Source organism: Bos indicus, chromosome 28 (assembly GCF_029378745.1).
Source record: "Bos indicus isolate NIAB-ARS_2022 breed Sahiwal x Tharparkar chromosome 28, NIAB-ARS_B.indTharparkar_mat_pri_1.0, whole genome shotgun sequence".
Classification (NCBI taxonomy): domain Eukaryota; kingdom Metazoa; phylum Chordata; class Mammalia; order Artiodactyla; family Bovidae; genus Bos; species Bos indicus.
In genome coordinates, this window is record NC_091787.1 from 13,083,462 (window position 1) to 13,107,472 (window position 24,011).

The 24,011-nt window shown below is 41.6% G+C and overlaps 1 long non-coding RNA gene across 3 annotated transcripts in view; it reads right to left on the reverse strand.

Annotated features, from left to right (window-relative positions):
• LOC109553817 (uncharacterized) overlaps nucleotides 1-24,011 on the reverse strand; it is a 103,611-nt gene that overhangs the window by 63,338 nt on the left and 16,262 nt on the right. For 2 of the 3 annotated variants that reach the window (XR_011564625.1, XR_011564626.1), the window contains exons 2-5: nucleotides 11,066-11,219; nucleotides 3,353-6,405; nucleotides 2,672-2,752; nucleotides 539-852 (exon numbers count right to left, since the gene is read on the reverse strand). This is a non-coding gene — a long non-coding RNA (uncharacterized lncRNA). The remainder of the gene's footprint in view (nucleotides 1-538; nucleotides 853-2,671; nucleotides 2,753-3,352; nucleotides 6,406-11,065; nucleotides 11,220-24,011) is intronic. The other variant, XR_002180102.2, reaches the window with a different exon arrangement.

Sequence of the window (24,011 nt, forward strand, 5' to 3'; positions counted from 1 at the left end):
GGGGCAGGAGATTCCATATAGACACAAACAATGGTGCCAGCCTAGCTGCTGTCTTTATGTCAAGTGGGAAACTTCTAAGTCCAGAGATTACATTCCATTTTTAACTGAATGGGACACTGGGAGCTTGACATATGCCTATCAGAAAAAATGAGAGTCAACACTGTTGGGATCTACGAACTGTTAAGAAACAACCCACAGAATTATATGCAAATGAAATGCAAAGCCATAGAAAAACAGGTTATCACTAAACTGATGGAAGAATTTTTCACATACTGATACATGTTAGTTGCTCAGTCATGTCTGATTCTCTGCAGACCCCATGGACTGTAGACCACCAGGCTCCTCTGTCCACAGGATTCTCCAGGCAAGAACACTGGAGTGAGCTGCTATTTCCTTCTCCAACTGACTCATGGCAAAGTCCTTATACTTGTGCTAATCAGAAAAACTTCTCTTATGGCCTGTCATATGTACATTGCACATCTGCTTGAACTATTAAAAAGACACAGACTCCCTTTATTAGATTGTTTTCAATACCTACTTTCAAGATAAGGACAAACGTCCCCCTTCTGATGATTCCCAGGCTGGTACTCCTTGGAGGATGAGTTTCCCTTTGAAGATAGCGAGGTCATGCTGCTAGCTGAGTACATGCTAATCTTTCTCATTTCAAACTTTGAAGTGACATACTCCATCATATCTGATGTTTGTTCTTTGTTATGAAAAAGTATAGATCTGTGTTTCAGGCATTCCAACTGGAGCCAGATAGCCATGATGGTTGTGGTTCCACACATGTTCCTGTATCACTGAGATCCTGAATTTCCTGAACTGTATCAAACTCCAGGACACAAACTAGCCCTTCAAAAAAAGAAGAAGAAGAAGAAGAAGAGGACTGCTAGCAGCTGCCAGCTGCAAACTTACAGTCTCAAGGTCTCCCTCTGTGAGTAGGAAGGGTTTCAGACCTCAACCAATACTTACTTACAATACAATACTTATACCACCCTTATTTCTTGCCAGCTCCAATGGTAACTCTTTAGAAATAACTCATGGAACTAAGTACAACGCTGCAGATTTTGCCTTGATAAGCCTCCTCCATTTTGTAATCCAGGGGAAGACAATTCAAGTGAATCTGGAACTTGTGTCTTCTGGGGTCTAGTTTTAAGTTTGGCAAAAATAAACTCTCTTCTATTCTTACTGAGAATTGTTTCTTAATTATTTCCATCAACTCAACAGAAATTAACCACTTAAAACTGAAAACAAAACAATAAAAACAACAAAAAAGAACCAAACCAATTCAAAATTCCAAACTTGGTCTCCTGGAAAACATATATTTTTATCAACTAAATTAAAGATATTTGAAAATGTATGTGCCATTCTGTACATTTACAGTGCCAACTTTAATTAAGACTTTTGATAGAGAAGCATTTGATGGGCAACAGGGCTAACAACTTCATTTTCTGTCTCAAGAAAATGCCCAAGCCACTCTCAATCTTTTTACCCAATTTATTGCAGAAACACAGCCCGATAAAGCCTGTCACTGCAATCTTAGTGGTCACTTATACTTTGCATCAAGTCATTTAGATGATCCAACAACAAAGCCCAGACGCTGATGCAAACTTATCGCTTGATGAGCTGATGAATCCATGTTGGGGGAACTACCTGGATCACACAGAAACTGCTGGCCAATTGTTCAGTTTCTGGAAGCACAAGATGTTCCACTCCTATCTATTTCAACCGCTTCCTACCATAAACCCTCATCCAAAATTTATGACCTTGAAGGAATCCCGTGAGGCAAGTGTTAATTAAATGAAAAACAAGTTCAGCGGCCTTAAGTACCAGAAGTATCAGATACTTCTGAAGCTGCTATCATCCTTTCACCTAAATTTTGTTTCAGGACTCTCTAATTTTCACATACTTAAACAGTTTGCTTCCAGTTGCAATCTGTGACTCTGGGTTCCTCGGGATTAGGTTCAGGTATGCTCTTTCCAAAACGAACAGCCTAACTTCCCTGTGTACGCTACACATTTCCCTTGGCATCTTCAGAGACCCACTGCGTTCCATTTCTAAATCGTTTCATTTGAGGGTGCGATCATGATACTTTGAATACTATGGGTGAATGATAAGGCCAGGGTCTACCCAATCATGCTCTTGGATCTCAACTACTCAGGAGCTTCCTGCGTGTAAAGTGAAACCCACCCCGTTACTCACATGCCACAGAGACTGAAGAAAGGGGAAAACCACACTAGATAGGTAGGTAGATGTTTAACAAGCAAAGGAATTTACTTTATGCCAGAATCTTTAAGAACATTAAATAGAAGCCTTAACAGTTCAGTCAGCTATCCTGTCCACAGGCGCCAACAACACCTTGCTGTCTCAAAAGTGTGTCCTTGTTAAGCTTAACTCTTGGGGAAATCAAGCAGAATGCACATTTCAAGCACAAGGCTGGGGGGATGGGTGAGGTGATTCAATTACCTAGGTTCATCTCCCAGGTCGACCTGGGTCATATTTTCTCCATGAATTCCAGCAACACATGCCCAACACAGCACTGAATGTGTGGCTAAGAATAGCCCATCCCATACAAATACAACATAATCTATAAAACAATGTTCTCTGACAATATCCCCCTAAAGGGGAATAAGATATAACTGTTTAATAGTTGAAGGAAAGAGAAACTCACCATCTGTAGCTGGTTATTCCTTCTCTGGTCTGGGAGTATCAGAAAACCACAAGTGCAGAAAAGAAGGGTGTGACTCAACAACTTGTGAGAAGAAAAAGACAATTTAAATAAGGTGGGAAGTACCATGATAGCCCCACAGCATCCAAGACAGATCTCGTTATACCAACATGAAAACAAAATACGACCTGAAGTGACAACTAATATTTCTTAAATTGTGTGTTTAAAAAGAAAAGGGGGATGCAGCAACTCAGATGACCGATGACACAGCTGTGTTTGAAAGGAATGATTTGGATGAAAAATACTACCATGCCAACATTTCAATTCAGTTTGAACTCCTGGCGATTCAAAAATTAAAACACATACATATTACCAACTTTAGTATATTCTTTTGCCACTCAGGTTTATGAAACTCAAAAATATGGACTAAGATGAAGAAAATTAAGACTATTTAGAATTTGGAATGCAAATAATTGCACCGGCTCTTAATTAAAGTTAATTAGTTAAAATAATGCTGATGTGAGTGTGCTTGTTTTGCTGTACATCTGGCAGAATGCCCAACAAAAACACCATTGGCAAAACACCATTATTTTAACTAAACATATGTTTTGTGGAAGCACATGACTCTTCCCAAACAGTAGGTTGCTCTCCACCCTCAAATGCATCTAGGACTTATTTACTTACAGCACAAGGAGTTACTTGAGTAGAAAGCTTCAGGCATGAGCACAATAACTTCCTTTGCAGAAGGAGGGCCTCAACTATAGCATTTGTGAAGGCATAAAACCCCCAAGCTGGTCCAGGATCTATGTCTTAATCATGGCTCCAGAGGCCAAATGGTCATTCTGGCTGCTTTCCTTTTTGTGTGTGTTTGATTTTCTGCCCACTCTAAAGATGGTTATCAGGTGGTACCTGTGGATTGCTGCCAACAGGACCAGAAGCTGTCTTCAAGTCTCAGGAGAATGTCTTGAAGACATCCAGATTCTAGTCCTTCGTCCTCAGGTGCCAGAGATTGGGAAGTGATGAGACCATCTTGTGGATCAGGACAGTCTTGTCTCAAGAAGGTGGACGTTTTTGTTGATAAACTTTCCTGAAACTTCTGATTAGATGGTTTCTCTTGCCAAAGCACTGACTGCCAGACCTCCACCACCTCCCAACTGGACAACTCAAGTGGTAGGCTGCTTGTCAGAGCAGAGGCTTTTATATTTTGGCTTCACCATGCAGCTCATGGGATCTTAGTTCCCCAACCAGGGATCAAATCCAGGCTCCCTGCAGTGGAAGCATGCAGTCCCAACCACTGGACCACCAGCGAAGTCCCAGAGCAGAGGCTTTGATGTGCACAGCATCCAGGGTATCCCAAGAGCATGCAGATTTACTTCTGCACAGGCCATCAGATGACTATGTGGGTGTCACTGGACCCAAAAGGGGTTAAACAATAGCCCTTTGCTCTATCTACAGCCTGCAGAAGTCCTGCCAACACAGGATCTGAGTGTTTCTCGCCACCCTTGATGTAGTCTTCCTCCCACTATATTGAAATACACAATCCTTTCCACAAGGAGTCCCATTCCAAATCTCAAGCCCCATTTGTCATGAGGCTACCACACTCAGACCCTTTTCCAGAGGCACCTAACAGTCTCACCATGTGTAGCCACCTAACAGTCTTCCTGTCAAATGAAAATAGAGGTAGATGTATACGTAATTACCAATAAGGAGAACTGGAAAGATGGGACAGAGCAGTATGAATGAACCAAAACACAACAAAGACGTCACAGTGAATTCAAAGATACACTTGTGGAATCAATGGAATGTCACATACAACTTGAAAATCCTATGTATCCTTTTCAAAGGAAGGGAGCAGGGTCTGTTGAAGGAAGACCACAAAGAGTCAGAATACAGACTTTTTTTTTAAATCCATAACGAAAAATTCCAGGTACGTATGCAGGCCCATACATTCAAACATGCTAAAGCAAAGGAAAGTGAGGTTCCCAGCCTTTCCAGAGTAATGGGTTGGAGATGTTATTGTACCTTCTCCTGCCATTTTTTTTTATATTGAAAATGCTCCAGGGGAAAATAATATGCGAAGTCTCCAGTGTATTAAGGACTGAAGCTCTGAAGCACTCATTACTAGTTAGAGGCTTAAGTTGCTTCCAGTTGCCAGATCTGACATTCACCACCATGAAAAGAGCTCACGTTCCTAGACCTGAGTGTTCAAGTCACATCACATTCCCTCCTCTTCTATACACCAAGCACATTTCAGATGTGCCTTCCAATCTTGCCAGAAAAGTAACACATGTGAACAACTCCTTCTTATATCTCATCTTCTTGTTATGGTTCCAGTTCAGGGATGGTGCAGACAGAAGAGCTGGGCCACATTTGTCATTACAATGTGAGATTTCACTAACACTTCAGGAAGGCTGCCTCTCCTGGTGTCCAAGCTTCCTCAGAATCCAGGTGGAGCTGGGAAACACTCAAGGAGGCAACAGGACAAAGGGGAAACAAGCCTTTCAGGCTTTCAAGTCAAGGATGGGTCTTCTTGCCTACATGTGTTTCCCAAACACTAAGTGTTGCTTATTCCTTTTTTTCTATCACGATGGCCCTGTATCCCAAGAAAGAAGGTCTGAAAGAGGGTCAGGAGAAAGTTTCTTTCTTCCTCCTAAGTCTGAGACCTTGGTCAGCTTGGCAGCATGTCAATAAGAGCCTGAAATTTTTCTTTGCTGAAGGCTGCTTCTGGAGTTTCTGGTGGCTTCTGTTCCCATGCATCCACATTCAGGAAGGGTTGTACCTTTTCTTAAATGTCTTTGGCTGACAAGAGTTCATCTAAAAGGCTTGATAAGCTTCCAAGTGCTGAGTGCTGGTGTTGGTCCAGCAAAGGGGACGTCCTTTTCACTTGAGAGTGCCTGCTACTGCCGGACATGTGGCTCAGCGCGTGCAGGCTGCAGAATCTTTCTTTCCCGAGACTCCCATCTGCAGATTACAACTTGGGTCCCCTGTTCCGTGGCTTGGGATAAGCACGGCCAAGCCAAATCCTACAAGTGTGGCTAAGGACTATCAAGGTCAGGCTGAGGAGAGTCTTGGAGGGGGAGTGCTTTCAAGCCAGTCTGCAAGTTGCTCTCCTGGTATGTTCCTTGGGATGGAGGCCAGAGAGCTGTGTGAGTAGGTGGAGACCCACTCCCAGATTTGGTCCTGCTGAGGAGTGACTTGGAACTGTTCCAAGAGGTTTAGAGTTTTCTCTTCCTTGCACAGCTTGGGTAGGCTGCACCACCATGGACCTCAATGACCAGCCCGCAGAGGGCACACAAGGAACAACATGGGGAATAAAAAAGGAGCTGCTGTGGCAAAAGATTGGATGCTCTAAAGCAAATTGGCAGGAGGCAATTGATGAGAGCTACTGTGGGCTTTTGTTTCCAAGAACAGTCAGATCTAGCCTGGCATTGGGGCCTTCTGCCAAGAACTTTGGGCTTCTCAGGTGGCTCAGTGGTAAAGAATCCACCTGCCCATGCAGGAGACACAGGAGACTTGAGTTTGATCACTGGAATGAAGAGATCCCCTGGAGCAGGAAATGGCAACCCACTCCAGTATTCCTGCCTGAAAAATTCCATGGACTGAGGAGCTTGGCGGGCTGTAGTCAATGGGGTCACAAAGAGCTGGACACAGCTGAGCACATATGCACGTGCCAGGACCTTCACAGGCCCACCTCTGCTCTGCTCCAGGTGCCAAGCTCTTCGGTTCCAAAACCACATCTAGGGAAGAAGGGAGGTATGCACATCAGAAGTAACATATTCCAAATCAATTTGACCCAGTCTGTCAGGTAGAGGGCATTTTTGGTTAGGCCTAATCAGGGGAATTTGATCTAGATCTGCAAACTAGTCCTTGGAAATGACGGGCACATCAGGTCAACACCAGACACTTGGCTTCCAGCAGATCCCCCACTGACTGGCCAGAATGTCAGGCCCTTCACACACTGCCCAGCACCTGTACTGCCCTCTCTTCTGAAAATGGATGCCTTCAGATCAGCCCCCTTAGGAGTCCTCTAGGGAATAGCCAGAGATTCACCTTCACTTTCTTACACACTAGGCTCGAGGGCCTCAGCATTGCTCCAAACATTCCTGCGTTTGTCAGTGCCTAGGGTCCAAATGAAAAATCACCTTTCTTTGATCCAATGCCTTTCCTGGTTTGGCATAAGTTAAAATACATGGATCCAGTCCCCATGTCCACTGAGTATGTTCACCAGCCCATCTCTTATGGACAGAGGTCCAGGACCCAGCAGGTATCGAGTCCAGATGAAAATCACCTGGGTCTAGATTCAGCCCCCAACTTTCTAGACTAAATCAATAAAGAGGCTCTGCTAATTAGGTTGAGGTTCCTCCCGACCCATGGTGAACAGATGTAAGCCACTTGAAGCACAGATACAGGTCCTGATTCAAATGTGAGTCTTTCAGAGACTGTCTCCATATGCCCATGGACCTGCTTCTTGACTCCTGATTCTCAAAAACACTATGTCAATAATGTACAGAGTACAACAGTTCTCATCTAGGGGCAACAGTCCCTCCTTCCAACTGAGGATAATAGGGAAGACACCAAATCATTAAGGTATCCCTTTAAGAAGAACTATATAAAAGAGATCTTCATGACCTAGATAACCATGATGGTGTGATCGTTCATTTAGAGCCAGACATCCTGGAATGTGAGGTCAAGTAAGCCTTAGGAAGCATCACTATGAACAAAGCTAGTGGAAGTGATAGAATTCCAGTTGAGCTATTTCAAATCCTAAAAGATGATGCTGTGAAAATGCTGCACTCAATATGCCAGCAAATTTGGAAAACTCAGCAGTGGCCACAGGACTGGAAAAGGTCAGTTTTCATTCCAGTCCCAAAGAGAGGCAATGCCAAAGAATGCTCAAACTACCACACAATTGCACTCATCTCACATGCTAGTAAAGTAATGCTCAAAATTCTCCAAGCCAGGCTTCAACAGTAAGTGAACTGTGAACATTCAGATGTTCAAGCTGGGTATAGAAAAGGCAAAGGAACCAGAGATCAAATTGCCAACAATTTGATCACAGAAAAAAGCAAGAGAATTCCAGATAAACATCTGCTTCTGCTTCACTGATTACGCTAAAACCTTTGACTGTGTGGATCACAGCAAACTGGAAAATTCTAAAATAGATGGGATACTGGACCACCCTACTTACCTCCTGGGAAACAGGTATGCAGGTCAAGAAGCAACAGTTAGAACCGGACATGGAACAACAGACTGGTTCCAAATTGCGAAAGGAGTACGTCAAGGTTACATACTGTCACCCTGCTTATTTAACTGCTATGAAGAGTACATCATGAGAAATGTCAGGTGGGATGAAGCATAAGCTGGAATTAAGATTTCTGGGAGAAATATCAATAACCTCAGATATGCAGATGATACTACCCTTATGGCAGAAAGCAAAGAGGAACTAAAGAGGCTCTTAGTGAAAGTGAAAACAGAGAGTGAAAAAGCTGGCTTAAAACTCAACACTGACAAAACTAAGATCATGGTATCTGGTCCCATCACTTCATGGCAAATAGATGGGGGAAAATGGAAACAGTGACAGACTTTATTTTTGTGGGCTCCAAAATCACTGCAGATGGTGACTGCAGCCATGAAATTAAAAAATACTTGCTCCTTGAAAGAAAACCTAAAACAAACCTATACAGCATATTAAAAAGCAGACATTACCTACAATGGTCCATTTAGTCAAAGCTATGGTTTTTCCAATAGTCATGTATGGATATAATAGTTGGACCAAAAAGAAGACTGTTCATTAAATAAGGCCAGATTTCTTCCTTGACTTGTAACTGATCCTGCAGGCATGGCTAGTCCTCTGTATACTTGGAGAATTTGTTGAAAAATGAAAGATTACTCATACATATTTAAAGTTTTCTAAAAGAGAAGTAGGCTATCTAAAGCATCTCTAAAAACATCTTGTACATTTTGAAAAGTGAGAAATTTAATTTAGAAATATTAAATATTAAATTAGTAGGTCATCCTACTAATGAGCATTGCACATAACTCTGAAACATTAGAGATCTTTGCACTGAAGCCAGAAACTTGCCTTAATTCCCAGAATCACCATCATTACTCAGCATCTCTGGAAATTCTAGCTAACATGTTAAGCAAAAAAAAAAAAAAAAAAGGCAAAACAGAAGATAAAATTTGTTATTGTGTATGGTATTGAAATCCCAAAGAAAAATTATTAAAATTTAAGAGTGAGTTCAGTAAGGTAGTCACTACTAGATGAATACTGAAGTGTCACAACCATTGTCAAAGGAAACAAAAATAAGTCAATAATTTGTAGTGATCCCCCTTAAAAAGAAGACTGAGCCCTGAAAAACTGATGCCTTTGAACTGTGCTGTTGGAGAAGACTCTTGAGAGGCCCTTAGAACACAACTAGATCAAACCAGTCAATCCTAAAGGAAATCAGTCCTGAATATTCATTGGAAGGACTGAAGCTGAAGCTCCAATACTTTTGCCATCTGATGCAAAGAGCCGACTCAGTAGAAAAGACCCTGATCCTGGGAAAGACTGATGGCAGGAGAAGGGGCAGATCACAGCAGGATCCTCTATGACCCACCTCCCAGAGTAATGGAAATAAAAGCAAAAATAAACAAATGGGACTTAATTAAAAGCTTTTTCACAAAGAAGGAAACTATAAGTAAAGGTGAAAAGACAGCCTTCAGAATGGGATAAAATAACAGGAAACAAAGCAACTGACAAAGAATTAATCTCAAAAATCTCAAAAAATATAAAAAATTAATCTCAAAAATATACAGCTCATGCAGCTCAATTCCAGAAAAATAAACGACCCAATCAAAAAACTGGCCAAAGAACTAAACAGTTATTTCTTCTTTGTATTTCTCCAAAGAAGACACACAGATGGCTAACAAACACATGAAAAGATGCTCAGTATCACTCATTATCAGAGAAATGCAAATCAAAACCACAATGAGGTACCATCTCACGTCAGTTAGAATGGCTGCTATCAAAAAGTCTACAAACAATAAATGCTGAAGAGGGTGTGGAGAAAAGGGAACCCTCTTACACTGTTGGTGGGAATGCAAACTAGTATAGCCACTATGGAGAACAGTGTGGAGAGTCCTTAAAAAACTGGAAATAGAACTGTCATATGACCCAGCAATCCCACTGCTGGGCATACACACCAAGGAAACCAGAACTGAAAGAGACATGTACCCCAATGTTCATCGCAGCACTGTTTACAATAGCCAGGATATGGAAGCAACCTAGATGTCCATCGGCAGACGAATGGATAAGAAAGCTGTGGTACACATACACAATGGAATATTACTCAGCCATTAAAAAGAATGCATTTGAATCAGTTCTAATGAGGTAGATGAAACTGGAGCCTATTATACAGAGTGAAGTCAGAAAGAAAAACATCAATACAGTATACTAATGCATATATATGGAATGTAGAAAGATGGTAATGATGACCCTATATGCGAGACAGCAAGAGACACAGATGTATAGAACAGTCTTTTGGACTCTGTGGGAGAAGGCAAGGGTGGGATGATTTGAGAGAATAGCACTGAAACATGTATATTATCATATGTGAAACAGATTGCCAGTCCAGGTTTGATGCATGGGACAGGGTGCTCAGGGCTGGTGCACTGAGATGACCCTGAGGGATGGGATGGGGAGGGAGATGGGAGGTGGGGTTCAGGATGGGGAACACATGTACACCCATGGCTGATTCATGTCAATGTACAGCAAAAACCACTACAATATTGTAAAGTAATTAGCCTCCAATTAAAATTAATTAATTAATTTAAAACAAAAAGAAGGAACGACAGAGGATGAGATGGTTGGATGACATCACCGACTCAATGGACATGAGTTTGAGCAAGCAGCAGGAGGTGGTGAAGGACAGGGAAGCCTGGAGTGCTGCTGTCGGGTTGCAAAGAGTTGCACACTGAGCAACTGAACAACAAATCCCTTTAAGAGGGCAGGCTCTGCACGAGTTCAATGACCTTGAAAACCCCAAACACAATGCAGACAACATGCTGCCACACACAGTTCAGTGCTCCCACTGTGATAACCAAGATGCTTCTCAGGCAATGTAACAGCACTGTTGAGCTTCAACAGCATTTAAGGTATTGACTACAGAGAGCAACGCCTCCTCCTCCCGCTTTTGTCCTGCCATTCTGCACATGGTATGCACTGCTGCCAATATGATTTGGGAATTCTTACCTTGGAAGGACTCTCACTTGCAATGCCAGGACTCTAAAACCCACAGCTTTGCCTTCAATCAGCAGGATAACCCCCCTAAAGCCTACATGTATCCAGTATTACCCCAGAGTTTAATAACCCCTCACATGGGACAAATCATGTTGCTCCCATTGAGAACTTACCTAGACTTGAGAATCTGAAATTCCTGTTTGACAAGCCAATTCTTCCCTAGTTGCAATGCCAGGAAACTGGTTCTTCTTGAAAACTTGCACAGGGATACTTGTTTGAGATAGAAAGATGAATGTCCCCTTTCTCCTGGTCCCTTTGGGAAGCATTCTGAAGGAAAATAAATTAAAAAAGAGAAGAAATTTAGGCCAAGTGCACATACAGTGCGTAGGATGCATGAAATATAGTATCATTTACATACAGTATATATTACATTTATATACAGTATGTATTATATAAAGTATATAGTATATTTACATGTAGTACAGCATTATTTACATATAATACATAGTATCATTTATATAATTTATCTTATACACATATATGTATATACATACGTAAGTATTTTTTCCTCACCACCCTTCTCCCCACTGAGTGCTCAAAAGTACCCACTCAACAACCCTAGCTCAGGAGCCCTAGGATAAAACTGCCAAGGTGGTGGAGGAGAGGAATTCTGACTTCTTGGCAGCTTCGGGACAAGAGTCAAAAACTTTCTGGCCATGCATCATTGCACCCTACAACCAGGAGGGTTGTCAGGAGGGTTATCGGGAGCTCTAACAGGGCAAGAATTAGATTATCATTGGTTTCTCTCCTAAGCATTCTTTGCCACACATTTATCATTCATATTCAGAGGTGATTCTATCTCCAGGAGATCCTCTGAGGCAATGCATTTGGAAATGCTGGGTACTTTCTTTGATTCCAAATCTGAGGCTTTTGATGATGATGCAATTGCCCTTCTCTTATTGGGGTTTTCATGGACACCAACGGGCTCTGCCTTAAGATTTCTTCTTTACTGATTTTGAAACAAATCCTAAGCACAAACAGGGAACCCATCAATGCTTAGAAATATATTTTCAAAGATCTTTTGCAATGATGCACAATTGGTCAAACAAGGGAACACACTAGTGAAAACCCAAAATGGCCCATCTATCCCCAATGGAAATATCTGATTCAAAGATAGTAGTGTATGTATGTAAAGAATAATAATGCTTTTATCTATTAGTAACAGTACAGAATTTCAGAAAATACATAATCTGCAATCAAAGAAAATAATCACTTCTCCTTTAGCCGTCTTGATGGTACACAAATACCCATCACTTAGGAGAAATGGTTGCTTTCTGAAAGTCAGAGTGAGCTTGTGGCCACACCCTCTCTCTATCTTCTTCCCATCAATTTTGCCACTTTCTCTATTTGGCTTTTGTCTCTAATTGTCTCATTCTACCAGTTTTTGTCTGTCTTTGTTTTTCTACCTCTCATTATCTGTCTGTCTCTGTCTCTCCTCTTTCTTTCATTTGTTCTCTTTTGCTCTTTTTGCCTCATCTTTCCTGTGGTCAATGCCTGAGGAATGTTTCTCAGTCTCTCCTATGTCCTCAGAAGCAATACTGTTTTATAACACACAATGCATTGGCAAGTGCCCCTGTAAAAAATTCACTAAACTCAGATAACAGTAATTAAAATCCTATGCTGCCTGGGAAATACTTGCTGCTGCTGCTGCTGCTAAGTCACGTCAGTCATGTCCGATTCTGTGCAACCCCATAGGCGGCGGCCCACCAGGCTCCTGCCCCTGGGATTCTCCAGGCAAGCATACTGGAGGGGGATGCCATTTCCTTCTCCAATGCATGAAAGTGAAAAGTGAAAGTGAAGTCGCTCAGTCATGTCCTACTCTTCGAGACCCCATGGACTGTAGCCTACCAGGCTCCTCCGTCCATGGGATTTCACAAGCAAGAGTCCTGGAGTGGGGTGCCATTGCCTTCTCCAAATACTCATTTACAGTTGCCTTTTAGTGGATACATGCTACAGTCACTTCTAGGTCAGGAGATTATTATGTACCTGATTCCCATCTTGATAGGCTCCCATTTCCTATATGAGAGGCTTGCTTCCCCATTACCAGACACTGAACTGTAGTATGTTTTTTAGCCATTTCTGAATTTTTGTGTGGAAATTTTGATAAATCTAGAAAACCCTTCGACAGAGAAGGCAAGCAGTTTCTGTGGACCTGTGGTAATGTCTCAGGCACTGAGGTCAAATGCTAGCTCCCTTTCTTTAATTACTCCTTTTGTATCTGACCAGAGACTGCTCAGGGCAGGTAGTCTCCTGAAGAAAAGCAATAAAGGAACAAATCCCTGGTACAATCAGCCTCATACTTCACTGTCTCATAAATTTTCCTTTCTGATCATCCAGTGCAACAGGCCTATAGACATACAGATAACTCTGGCCGTGTTGTCCCAAGGGATGCACAGTCATTGCCAGGACTTGAGTCACTCCTGTCCTGAGCACAAAAGTAACTGATTGTCACTTAATCCTTGTCAACGTATTTGCAAAGGTTAACTGTAGTGATTCACAACTGAACAAAACACTCACTCACTGCCCTGTGAGCATAGAGTTCAACACTATGGCATCAGCTTTAAAGAAGGAGTTTTAGGAAACCAAGATGGTAGAGTAGAAGGATGTGGCGCTTACCTCACCCCACAATACATCAAAAATACCTTTACAGGGACTTCCCTCGTGATCCAGCGGTTAAGACTCTGTGCTTCCACCACAGAGGGTGCGGAACTAAGATCCTGCAAGCTGAGCAGAGTGGGGAAAAACTTACATCTACAACAATTCTCACAGAATACCAACTGAAAGCTGGAAGAAGATCTCGAACAACCAAAGCTGCAAGAAAGAGCCCCACATGACCAGATACGACTAAAGGAAAAAAACAACAACAACAACAACAAGGGAATCAAAACAGAACCTACACACTGGGAAAGAGCCGTGAAAGAGGAAAGGTTCACCCTGGGAGCCTCCTCTGGTAGCTGGGATGGAGCTGCAGGGGCCTGGAATCGGCCAGAGAGGAGTGTGCATGGGCTGGTTTGCTGCCAAGCAGGATAGAGAGGTGCCAGCACTAACGGCTGCCACCCTGCTGTACTTACCAGCCCAAGAGGCAGACCTACTGGTGCAAAGCAGCTTGGTGATGAAACAGGCTTCAGTGCACAGACAACAGGAGAGAACTTGGTTTGGCTGTGCAGAGACAGTTCAGAGGGCCTGGAGTGTGGACTAAGCTGCAACTGGAGTGCACATGCGATGGAGCCCTGGTCCACCACAGAAGCCCCAATGTCAATGTGAAGGGTGGGTCACAGGTCAATCATAGAAGACTCACTGTCATGCTCACAGCTCTGGCCGTGCCAGATCTTAAGAGCATGCACACACTGACATCTGAGCAGCCTGTTGGTGCTCCCAAAACGGGGGACAGCTTCAGTGAGCTCTGAGAGCTCATAACCTTGGCAGACTTTAGCTTGGGCTTTGAAAACATGCACATGCTGAAATCAGGAGGAGCTGGTGCATGAGCCAATTATCAGTGCTCCCACAGCAGAGACAAGTGTGATTCTGTGGGTGTGTACTCTGGTTATGGGTAGTGTCACAGAATCGCACGTTTCACGTTCCTAGGGAGGAACTCCTCGCCTAGAGGGAGGATTCCAGCCCCACCTACTTCACATTGCAGTTTGGAATCAAACTGGGAGTCTCTAAGCCAACGAAAGGGGAGCAGACCCTGCCCCACCAGGACTGTGACAACCACAGAGCCAAAGGGGGGCCTAAGCCCACATCCAGTGCAGGCTCTGGTCACCAAGACACCAAACATACTCCCTCAGTCAAGGGGACAACTGCCAGCACACCCTGGGAAAAGATGTGGCAGGTATCCATACCAAATACACCTCGAACACCAAAAATACGGGACTCAACACAGCCTACACAGAGACACTCCAACATATAAACAGCTTTTCAAAACCACAGTAGATAACTATTTCTCCTAAATTCACAGAGCCAAAGAAATGTAAGTAAAGTTTAAAAGTACAGAAACTACTCCCATTTAAAAGAACAAGAGAGGGAATTTCCCAGTGGTCCAGTGGTTAGGACTTGGAACTTTCACTGCTGGGGCCTGGGTTCAATCTCTGGTCAGAGAACTAAGATCCCACAAGACATGCAGTGCCACAAAAGAAAAAAAAAAAGAATAAGAGAAATCCCCTGAAAGAACAATTAAATAGATCTTGCCGGTCTACCAGACCCAAAGTCCAAAAAAGCGGTGAGGTAATAAAAATGCAAAAGGAGGACTTTTCTGGTTGTCCAGTATGGCTCAGTGAATATAGAGTCCACTCGCAACGCAAGAGATGCAGGAGATATGGGTTAGATCCCAGGGTTGGAAGATCCCCTGGAGGAAGGCATGGTAACCCACTTCAGTATTCTTACCTGAAGAAACCCATGGACAGAGCAGCCTGGTTGGCTACAGTTCATAGGGTTACAAAGAGTCAGACACGATGTAAACGACTGAACATACATGCAGTGATGAAGAATCTACCTGCCAGTGCAAGGAACACAAGTTCAATCCCTGCTCCTGGAAGACTTCACATGCCAAGGGGCAGCTAAGCCCATGTTCCACAACTTCTGAGCCTGTACTCTAAAGCCTGCATGCTGCGACTACTGAAACACTCATGCCCTAGAGCCCACGCTCCGCAACAAATGAACCATCACAGTAAGAAAACCACACATCCCAACTGAAGAGTAGTCCCTACCTGCCCCAACTAGAGAAAACCTGCACACAGCAATGAAGACCCAGTACAGCCAAAATTAAGTATTTTTTAGTGCTAAAGTAACTAAGAATGATGACTGACAGAAGTGCAGATCACTGTAACAAGGAACTAGAAACCATAAAGAAGAATCAATCAAAATCAGACAACTTAACTGCCAAGATAAAAACCCAGCCTACGGCAATAAATAGCAAACTAAAAACTGCAGAAGAATAAGTGATTTAAAAGACAGAGTGACAGAAGTCACTCAACCAGAACAGTCGGAAAAGAGAGAAAAAAAAAATGGAAGCAACACATGAGATCTACAGGGTAATATAAAGCATCTAACCTACACATAACAGGAATTCCAGAAGAAGAAGAAGAAAATGGGGATAAAAATGTATTTGAAGAAATTATGGCTGAAACCTCCCAAAGCTAAAGAAGGAAACAGATATCCAGGTACGGGAAGCAAAGAGGGTCCCAAATAGACACACACCAAGACACATCACTTAAAATGGCCGAAGTTAAAAGAGGATTCTAAAGGCAGAAAGAGGGAAAGAAAGGCAATTACAGGGAGGCCCTATAAGGCTATCAGCTAATTTCTCTACAGAAAACTTTGCAGGCCAGAAGGGAATGGCAAGATATTTTCACAGTCCTGAAAGGGAAAAACCTGCAACCTAGGATCCTCTACCCAGCAAGATCATTTAGAATACGAGAGAAAGAATTTCTCAGACAAGAAAAAACTAAAAAAATACAGCAATAATAAACCTATCTTATAAGGAAATTAAAAGGTCTTTTCTAAGTAGAAAAGCAAGAATGTATAAGAAAGGGGAAAATCACAATAGGAAAGGCAAATATATAAAAGAACTCGAGTACTTACATAACCCAGTTCATAAATTTTAAAAAATCAAAAAATTCTGTGAAATCAATTATAACTATAATAAACAGAAAAAAGGATATACAGTAAGATATAAAATAGGACATCAGAATCAAAATGGGGAGAGAAAAGTAAGAAAAATGGAGATCTTTTAGAATGTGTTTGAGTGTACATGACTGTTCATCTATAGCAAATAAATATAGTCATGGGATAACATACTTGAAAACCAAGGTAACCACATTTCAAAGACATACAACAGACTTACCAAAACCAGTAAGATATGAACTCAGGCATAATAAAGAAAATCATCAAACCATAAAAGGAAAAAGAAAAAATACAGAATCAACTGGAAAATGAGGTCTAACATGGCAATAAAAACAGATCAACAGTTACTTTAAATGCTAACAGACTAAATGTTCCCATCAGAAGACACAGAAAGGCAGACTGGATAATTAAACAAAAACCTAGAATATACTGACTACAAGAGACCCACGTCAGGGCAAAAGACATGCACAGATTGAAAGTGAGGGGATGGAAAAAGACATCTCATGCAAATGGAAACAATAAGAAAGCAGGAGCAGAAATATTCATATCAGACAAAAAAGACTTTAAAACAAAGGCTATACAGAAAAAAAGGACCCTACACAATGATAAAAAGATCAATACAAAAAGATGATATTACACTCATTTACATATATGTGCCTGAGAGAGAACTTCCCAGATGGCACAGTGGTAAAGAATCTGCCTGCTAATGCAGGAGACATGGGTTCAATCCCTGGGTTGGGAAGATCCCCTGAAGGAGGAACTGGCAACCCACTCCAATACTCTTGCCAGGAAAATCCCATGGACAGAGGAACCTGGTGGGCTACAGTTTTGGGGGTTGTAAAGAGTTGGACATGACTGAGCAGCTGAGCCCACCAGAGAGTACCCATATGGCAGAGTAGAAAGATCCTGAGCTCACCTCTTCTCACAAGCATACCAAAAATCACATCTACAGAACAACCAGTGATGAAAAAGACTGGAACCTATCAGAACAGATCTTCTACAACTAAAAACATAAAGAATGAACCAAAGCGAGGAAGAGAGAACTCATGATACAATCAACTCCAATACTCGCTGGGCGGGTGAACCACAAACTGGAGAGTAGTTGTATTACAGAGGCTCTTCCACAGGAGCGAGAGTTCTGAGCCCCATGTCAGGCTGCCCAGCCAAGGGGTCCAGGACTTGGAAGACCCCCAAGACCATCTGGCTTTGAAGGCCAGCAGGGCTCAATTGCAGGAGCCCCACAGGATTAGGGGAAACAGAGACATCACTCTTATTAAAGGGCACATATAAACTCCCACGCACACTAGGACTAAGGGTAAAAGTGTAATTTGATAGGAGCATGAGCCAGACCTACCCCCTGGTCTTGGAGAGTCTCCAGGAGGAGCAGGGGGTGGCTGCAGCTCACCCTAGGGACATACACACTGGTGGCACACATATTGGGAAATATTCAAACACATGAACACTGATGCTGGTGGCTGCCATCTTGGCTTGTTAATGCTAAGAGTGAGTCACACCCAACAGCCTGTAGGTACCAGTGTTGGGATGCCTCAGGCCAAATAACTGAGAGGGGACCAATCCCACCCACCAGCAGATAGGCCACTTAAAGTTTTCCTGAGCCCACAGACACCTCTAGACATGCCCCTAGACATGGCCCTGCCCACCAGAGGGCCAAGACCCAGCTCTACCCCTCAGTGGGCAAGCACTGGCCCTTCCTACTAGGAAGCTTACACAAGCCTCTAGACCAGCCTGACCCACCAGAGGGCAAACACCAGAAGCAGAAAACTATGATCCCACAGCCTACAGACTAAGCCTGCAAACAGCAAGCTAGATCCTACCCTGGGACCAGCTGGACCCTGGCTATGCCCACTAGCAGGCCAGTACAGCCTTCGGTACACCCTGGATCCCATACCCAACTGTGTCAGAAACTGCCCCTTCCTCAAAGCCAATGATCTGAAACAAGCTCTGGGATCCCTGAACCCTGCAGCACAACTTTAGGAAGCAGCTCTTCCAGCCAACAGTCTGACACTAATCCCAGAATTCGGCTCCACCTGCCAGTAGGTGGGCAATGGCCCCAGAGTCTTTGGGACCCTGACTTTGCCCATCATTGAGCCAGCACTAGCTTCAGGACCGCCTAGAGTTCTGCAGCCAGTTGCCTTATACCAGGCCCCACTAAACAGCAGTCAGCAGCATCCACACAAGGCTGCATCTTGCACCAACCACACTGGAGGACAACCAAGCCTGCTGGGCCACCCACGGAGCCTGCCACAACAGAAGGACCCACACAGCTCTCTTAGGGGGAACCCCTAAACCATACAGTTTGGGTCACAAGAGGGGAGTGCACTTCTAGGATGTGTAGGACATCTACATAAGGCCACTTCTCCAAAGCTGAGAAATATAACCAACCTATCATAAACATAAAAACAATAACTTAGACAAAATGAAGTGGCAGAGGAATGTTTCAGATGAAGGAACAAGACAAAATCCCAGAACAACTAAATGAGGTGGAGACAGGCAATCTATCTGAGAAAGAGTTCACAGGAATGATCACACAAATAACCAAAGAACTCAGGGGGTGAATGGATACACAGAGCAAGAAGTTTGGTGTGTTTTTTATTTATTTTAATTGGAGACTAATTACTTTATAACATTGTGGTGGTTTTTTAATAAAGAGATAGAAGATACAGGGACTTCCCTAGTGGTCCTGTGGTTAAGAATCCACAAGCTAATGCAGCAGACATGGGTTTAATCTTTGGTCTGTGAATTAAGATCCCACAGGCCACAGGGCAACTAAGCTTGCCAAAACTACTGAGCCCATGCTATAGAGCCTGTGAACCACCAACTACTGAAGCCTGCGTGCCCTCGAGCCCATGCTCCACAACGAGAGAGAAGCCACTGCAATGAGAAGCCTGCACACCAAACTAGAGAGTGGCCCCCACTCACTGCAACTGGAGAAAGCCTGTGCAGAGCAGAGAAGAGCCTGTGCACCACAACAAAGACCCGGCACAGCCAATAAGTAAATAAAATTAACTTTTAAAAGAGTTAGAAAATATAAAAATGAAAACTTATCAAACAATAATAAGTGAAATGATAAATATACCAAAAGGAATAAATAGCAGACTAAATGATACACAAGAATAGATTAGTGATCTGGAAGACAGAGTAGTGGAATACATGGCCAGCTAACAGAAAAAAGGAAAAGAAATGAGGTCAGTTTAAGAGACCTCTGGAACAACATCAAGTACTCTATTATTTGCAACACAGGGGTCCCAGAAGGAGAAAAGAGAGTGAGAAGGGGCCTAAAAAAAATTTGAAGTGATAATAGCTGAAAATTTCCCTAATCTGGGAAAGGAACAGTCACCCAAGTCCAGGAAGCACAGAGTCCTTGAAAGGGTAAATCCAGAGAACACACCAAAACACACCATAATCAAAAATGATGAAAATTAAAAACAAAAAGAGAATATTAAAAGCACCAAGGGTATACCTGTGGTGGATTCATTTCGATATTTGGCAAAACTAATACAATATTGTAAAGTTTAAAAATAAAATAAAATTTAAAAAAAATAAAATAAAATAGCACCATCTACTGATGCAGAAATAAATAAATAAATAAATAAAAGCACCAAGGGAAAGTAACAAATAACATACAAGAGAACTCTCAAAAGTCTATCAGCTGATCTTTCAGTAGAAACTGAAGGAATAGCATGATATTTTTAAAGTGAGGAAAGTGAAAAATCCTATAACCAAGACCACTCAGCAAGGTTCTCATTCAGTTTTGGTGGAGAAATCAAAAGCTTTACAGATAAGCAAAAGCTAAAAGAATTCAGCACCACCAAACCAGCTTTACAACAAATATCAAAGGAAATTCTTTAGACAAAAAAAGACCATATCTAGAAATAAGAAAAATTATGAAATGAAAAAGCTCACTGGTAAAGGGAAACATACAGTAATGGTATGGAATCAACCACATACAAAGCTAACAGGGAAGTTAAATGACAGAAGTAATATAATCATCTGTATCCACAATAGGCAGTTTTCAGATCAGTTCAGTCACTCAGTCATGTCCGACTCTTTGCGACCCCATGAATCGCAGCACGCCAGGCCTCCCTGTCCATCACCAACTCCAGGAGTTCACTCAGACTCACGCCCATCAAGTCAGTGATGCCATCCAGCCATCTCATCCTCTCTCGTCCCCTTCTCCTCCTGCCCCCAATCCCTCCAAGGGGTACATAAAACAATTAATGTAAAATATGATATTAAAACATAATAATCATGTGTAGAAGAGTACAAATGCAGGGTTTTTTTAATGCATTTGCAATTAAGAAATCAGAATTTAAAAAGAACACACAGACTGCTGAACAAACACATCATGGTAACCACAAACCAAAAATCTATAATATATATATATATAAACAGGAAAGAAAACTGAATCTGACCACAAGATTAAAGAGAGTCTCAAATCACAAGAAGAGAACAAAAGGGAAAAATACCTATAAAAACAAATCCAAAACAATTAACAAAATGGCAATATATACATACATATTGGTAATTAAATAAATGCAAATAGACAAAATGCTCCAACCAAAAAATAGAGTGGCTGAATGGATACAAAAACAAGACCCATAAATATGCTACCTACAAAACACTCACTTCAGATCTAGAGACACATACTAAATGAAAGTGAGGGGATGGAAAAAGGTATTCCATGCAACAGAAGTCGCAAGTAAGCCAGACAGCAGTATTTGGTTCAAGCAAAACAGACTTAAGACTGTTACAAGAGACAAAGACACTACATAATGATGAAGGGATCAGTCCAACAAGATATAACAGCTGTGAATAGATGTACCCAATATCAGTTCAGTTCAATCACTCAGTTGTGTCCAACTCTTTGCAACCCCATGGACTGCAGCACACCAGGCGTCCCTGTCCATCACCTGGAGTTTACTCAAACTCATCTCCAGTGAGTCGGTGATGTCATCCAACCATCTCATCCTCTGTTGTCCCCGTCTCCTCCTGCTCTCAATCTTTCCCAGCATCAGGGTCTTATCAAATGAGTCAGCTCTTCGCATGAGGTGGCCCAAGTACTGGAGTTTTAGTTTCAACATTGGTCCTTCCAATGAACACCCAGGACTGATCTCCTTTAGGATGGACTGGTTGGATCTCCTTGCAATCCAAGGGACTCTCAAGAGGCTTCTCCAACACCACAGTACAAAAGCATCAATTCTTCAGCACTCAGCTTTCTTTATAGTCCAACTCTCACATCCATACATGACTACTGGAAAAACCATAGCTTTGTATAGATGGAACTTTGTTGGCAAAGTAATGTCTCTGCTTTTTAATATGCTGTCTAGGTTGGTCATAACTTTCCTTCTAAGGAGTAAGTGTCTTTTCATTTCATGGCTGCAATCATCATCTGCAGTGATTTTGGAGCCCCCAAAAATAAAGTCAGCTATGGTTTGCACTGTTTCCCCATCTATTTGCCATGAAGTGATGGGACTGGATGCCATGATCTTAGTTTTCTGAATGTTGAGCTTTAAGCCAACTTTTTCTTTCTCCTCTTTCACTTTCATCAAGAATGAAAATGCACCCAACATGGCAGCACCTCAATATATAAGGCAAATATTAACAGACATAAAAGAAGAAATTGACAGTAACACAGTAACAGTAGATAGGTCTTTAACACCCCATTTATGTCAGTGGACATATCCCAACAGAAAATTAATAAGGAAACATAGGCCTTAAATAACACATTAAACCAAATGGACTTACTGATTTTATACACACACACACAAACACATATATAGAGACAGAGCGTGCATTCTATTCAAAAGCAGAAAACCACATTATTTTCTAGTGCACAGGGAACAATCTCTAGGACAGATCACCTACTAAGCCACAAAACAAGCCTCAGTAAATTTTAAAAAATTTAAATCATATCAAGCATCTTCTCTGACCACAATGCTATGAGACTAAATATCAACCACATGAGAAAAAATTTTAAAAAACAAACATATGAAGGCTAAAAATATGCTACTAAACTATCAATGAATAAATTAAAGTGGATATAAAATATCTAGAGACAAATGAAGAAAAAAAAATAATGAACCAAAACCTATGGGATACAGCAAAAGTAGTGTTAAGAGAAGTTTTGAGTGATACAAGGTCACCTCAGGAAACAAGAAAAATCTCAAGTACTGTTAACATTACATCTGAGGGAACCAGAGAAAGAAGAAATAAAACGCAAAGTTAACAGAAGGAAAGAAATCAAAGATCTGAGCGGAATGTGGTGACCTAAAAGGGAAGCAAATACAAAAAGAGGAGATACATGTATACATACAATTGATTCACTTCGCTGTACAGTAGAAACTATCAATAACACAACCTTTTAAAGCACGTATACACCAGTAAACATTACTTTAAAAAACTCATTCATTCAAAGATTTCAACCTAAGAATAATGTCTCAGTTTAAAATATGCATACCTGGATACCTATTTCCATAGTTCCCATGTATAGCTTATCATTAAATCACTATATCAATTTGGAACTATACCTTTTCTTTTTGAATCAACACCAATATGCACTCATTCCTATTTCACCAGCACTCACTGCTGTACCTAATGTATATAATGTACCCAAATAGTTTTGATTAAATGAATGAATGTATAATCCAAAATAATAAAATATAGCCTAGTGGTAACATTTATCTTCAAAATATAAAGGGAATGTACACATGAATATATTTCTAAATGCAATAACATTTTTAAAAATCAGAGCAGAAATATATGAAATAGAAACTAAAACAATATAAAAAATGACTGAAACTAAAAGCTGGTTCTTTGAAAAGATGAACAAAATTGATAACCTTTAGCCAAACTCATCAAGAAAAAAGGGAGAGGGCCCAAATCAATAAAATGAGAAATGAAAAAGTTATACCACAGAAATACAAAGGCTTATAAGAGACTACTATAACCAACTATACCCAATAAAATGGACAACCTAGAAGAAATGAACAAATTCTTAGAAAGATATACTCTCCCAAGACAGAATCAGGAATAAATAGAAAATACAGGCAAACCAGTTACCAGTACTGAAATTGAATCAGTAATTTTAAAACTCTCAACAAACAAGAAGTCCAGAACCAGAGGACTACACAGGTGAATTCTACAAACCACTTAGAGAAGAAACTATTCCAAATGATAGCAGAGGAAACACTTCTTAACTCATTCTAGGAAGCCACCACCACTGATAGCAAAACCAAAGATGCCACAAAAAAGAAAATTACAGGCCAGTATCACTGATGCACATAGATACAAAAACCCTCAACAAGATACTAGTAAACTGAGCCAAATAATACATGAAAAGGATCATACACCATGGTCAAATGGGATTTAACTCAGGGAATGCAAGAATTTTCCAATATCCTCCAATCAATCAATGTG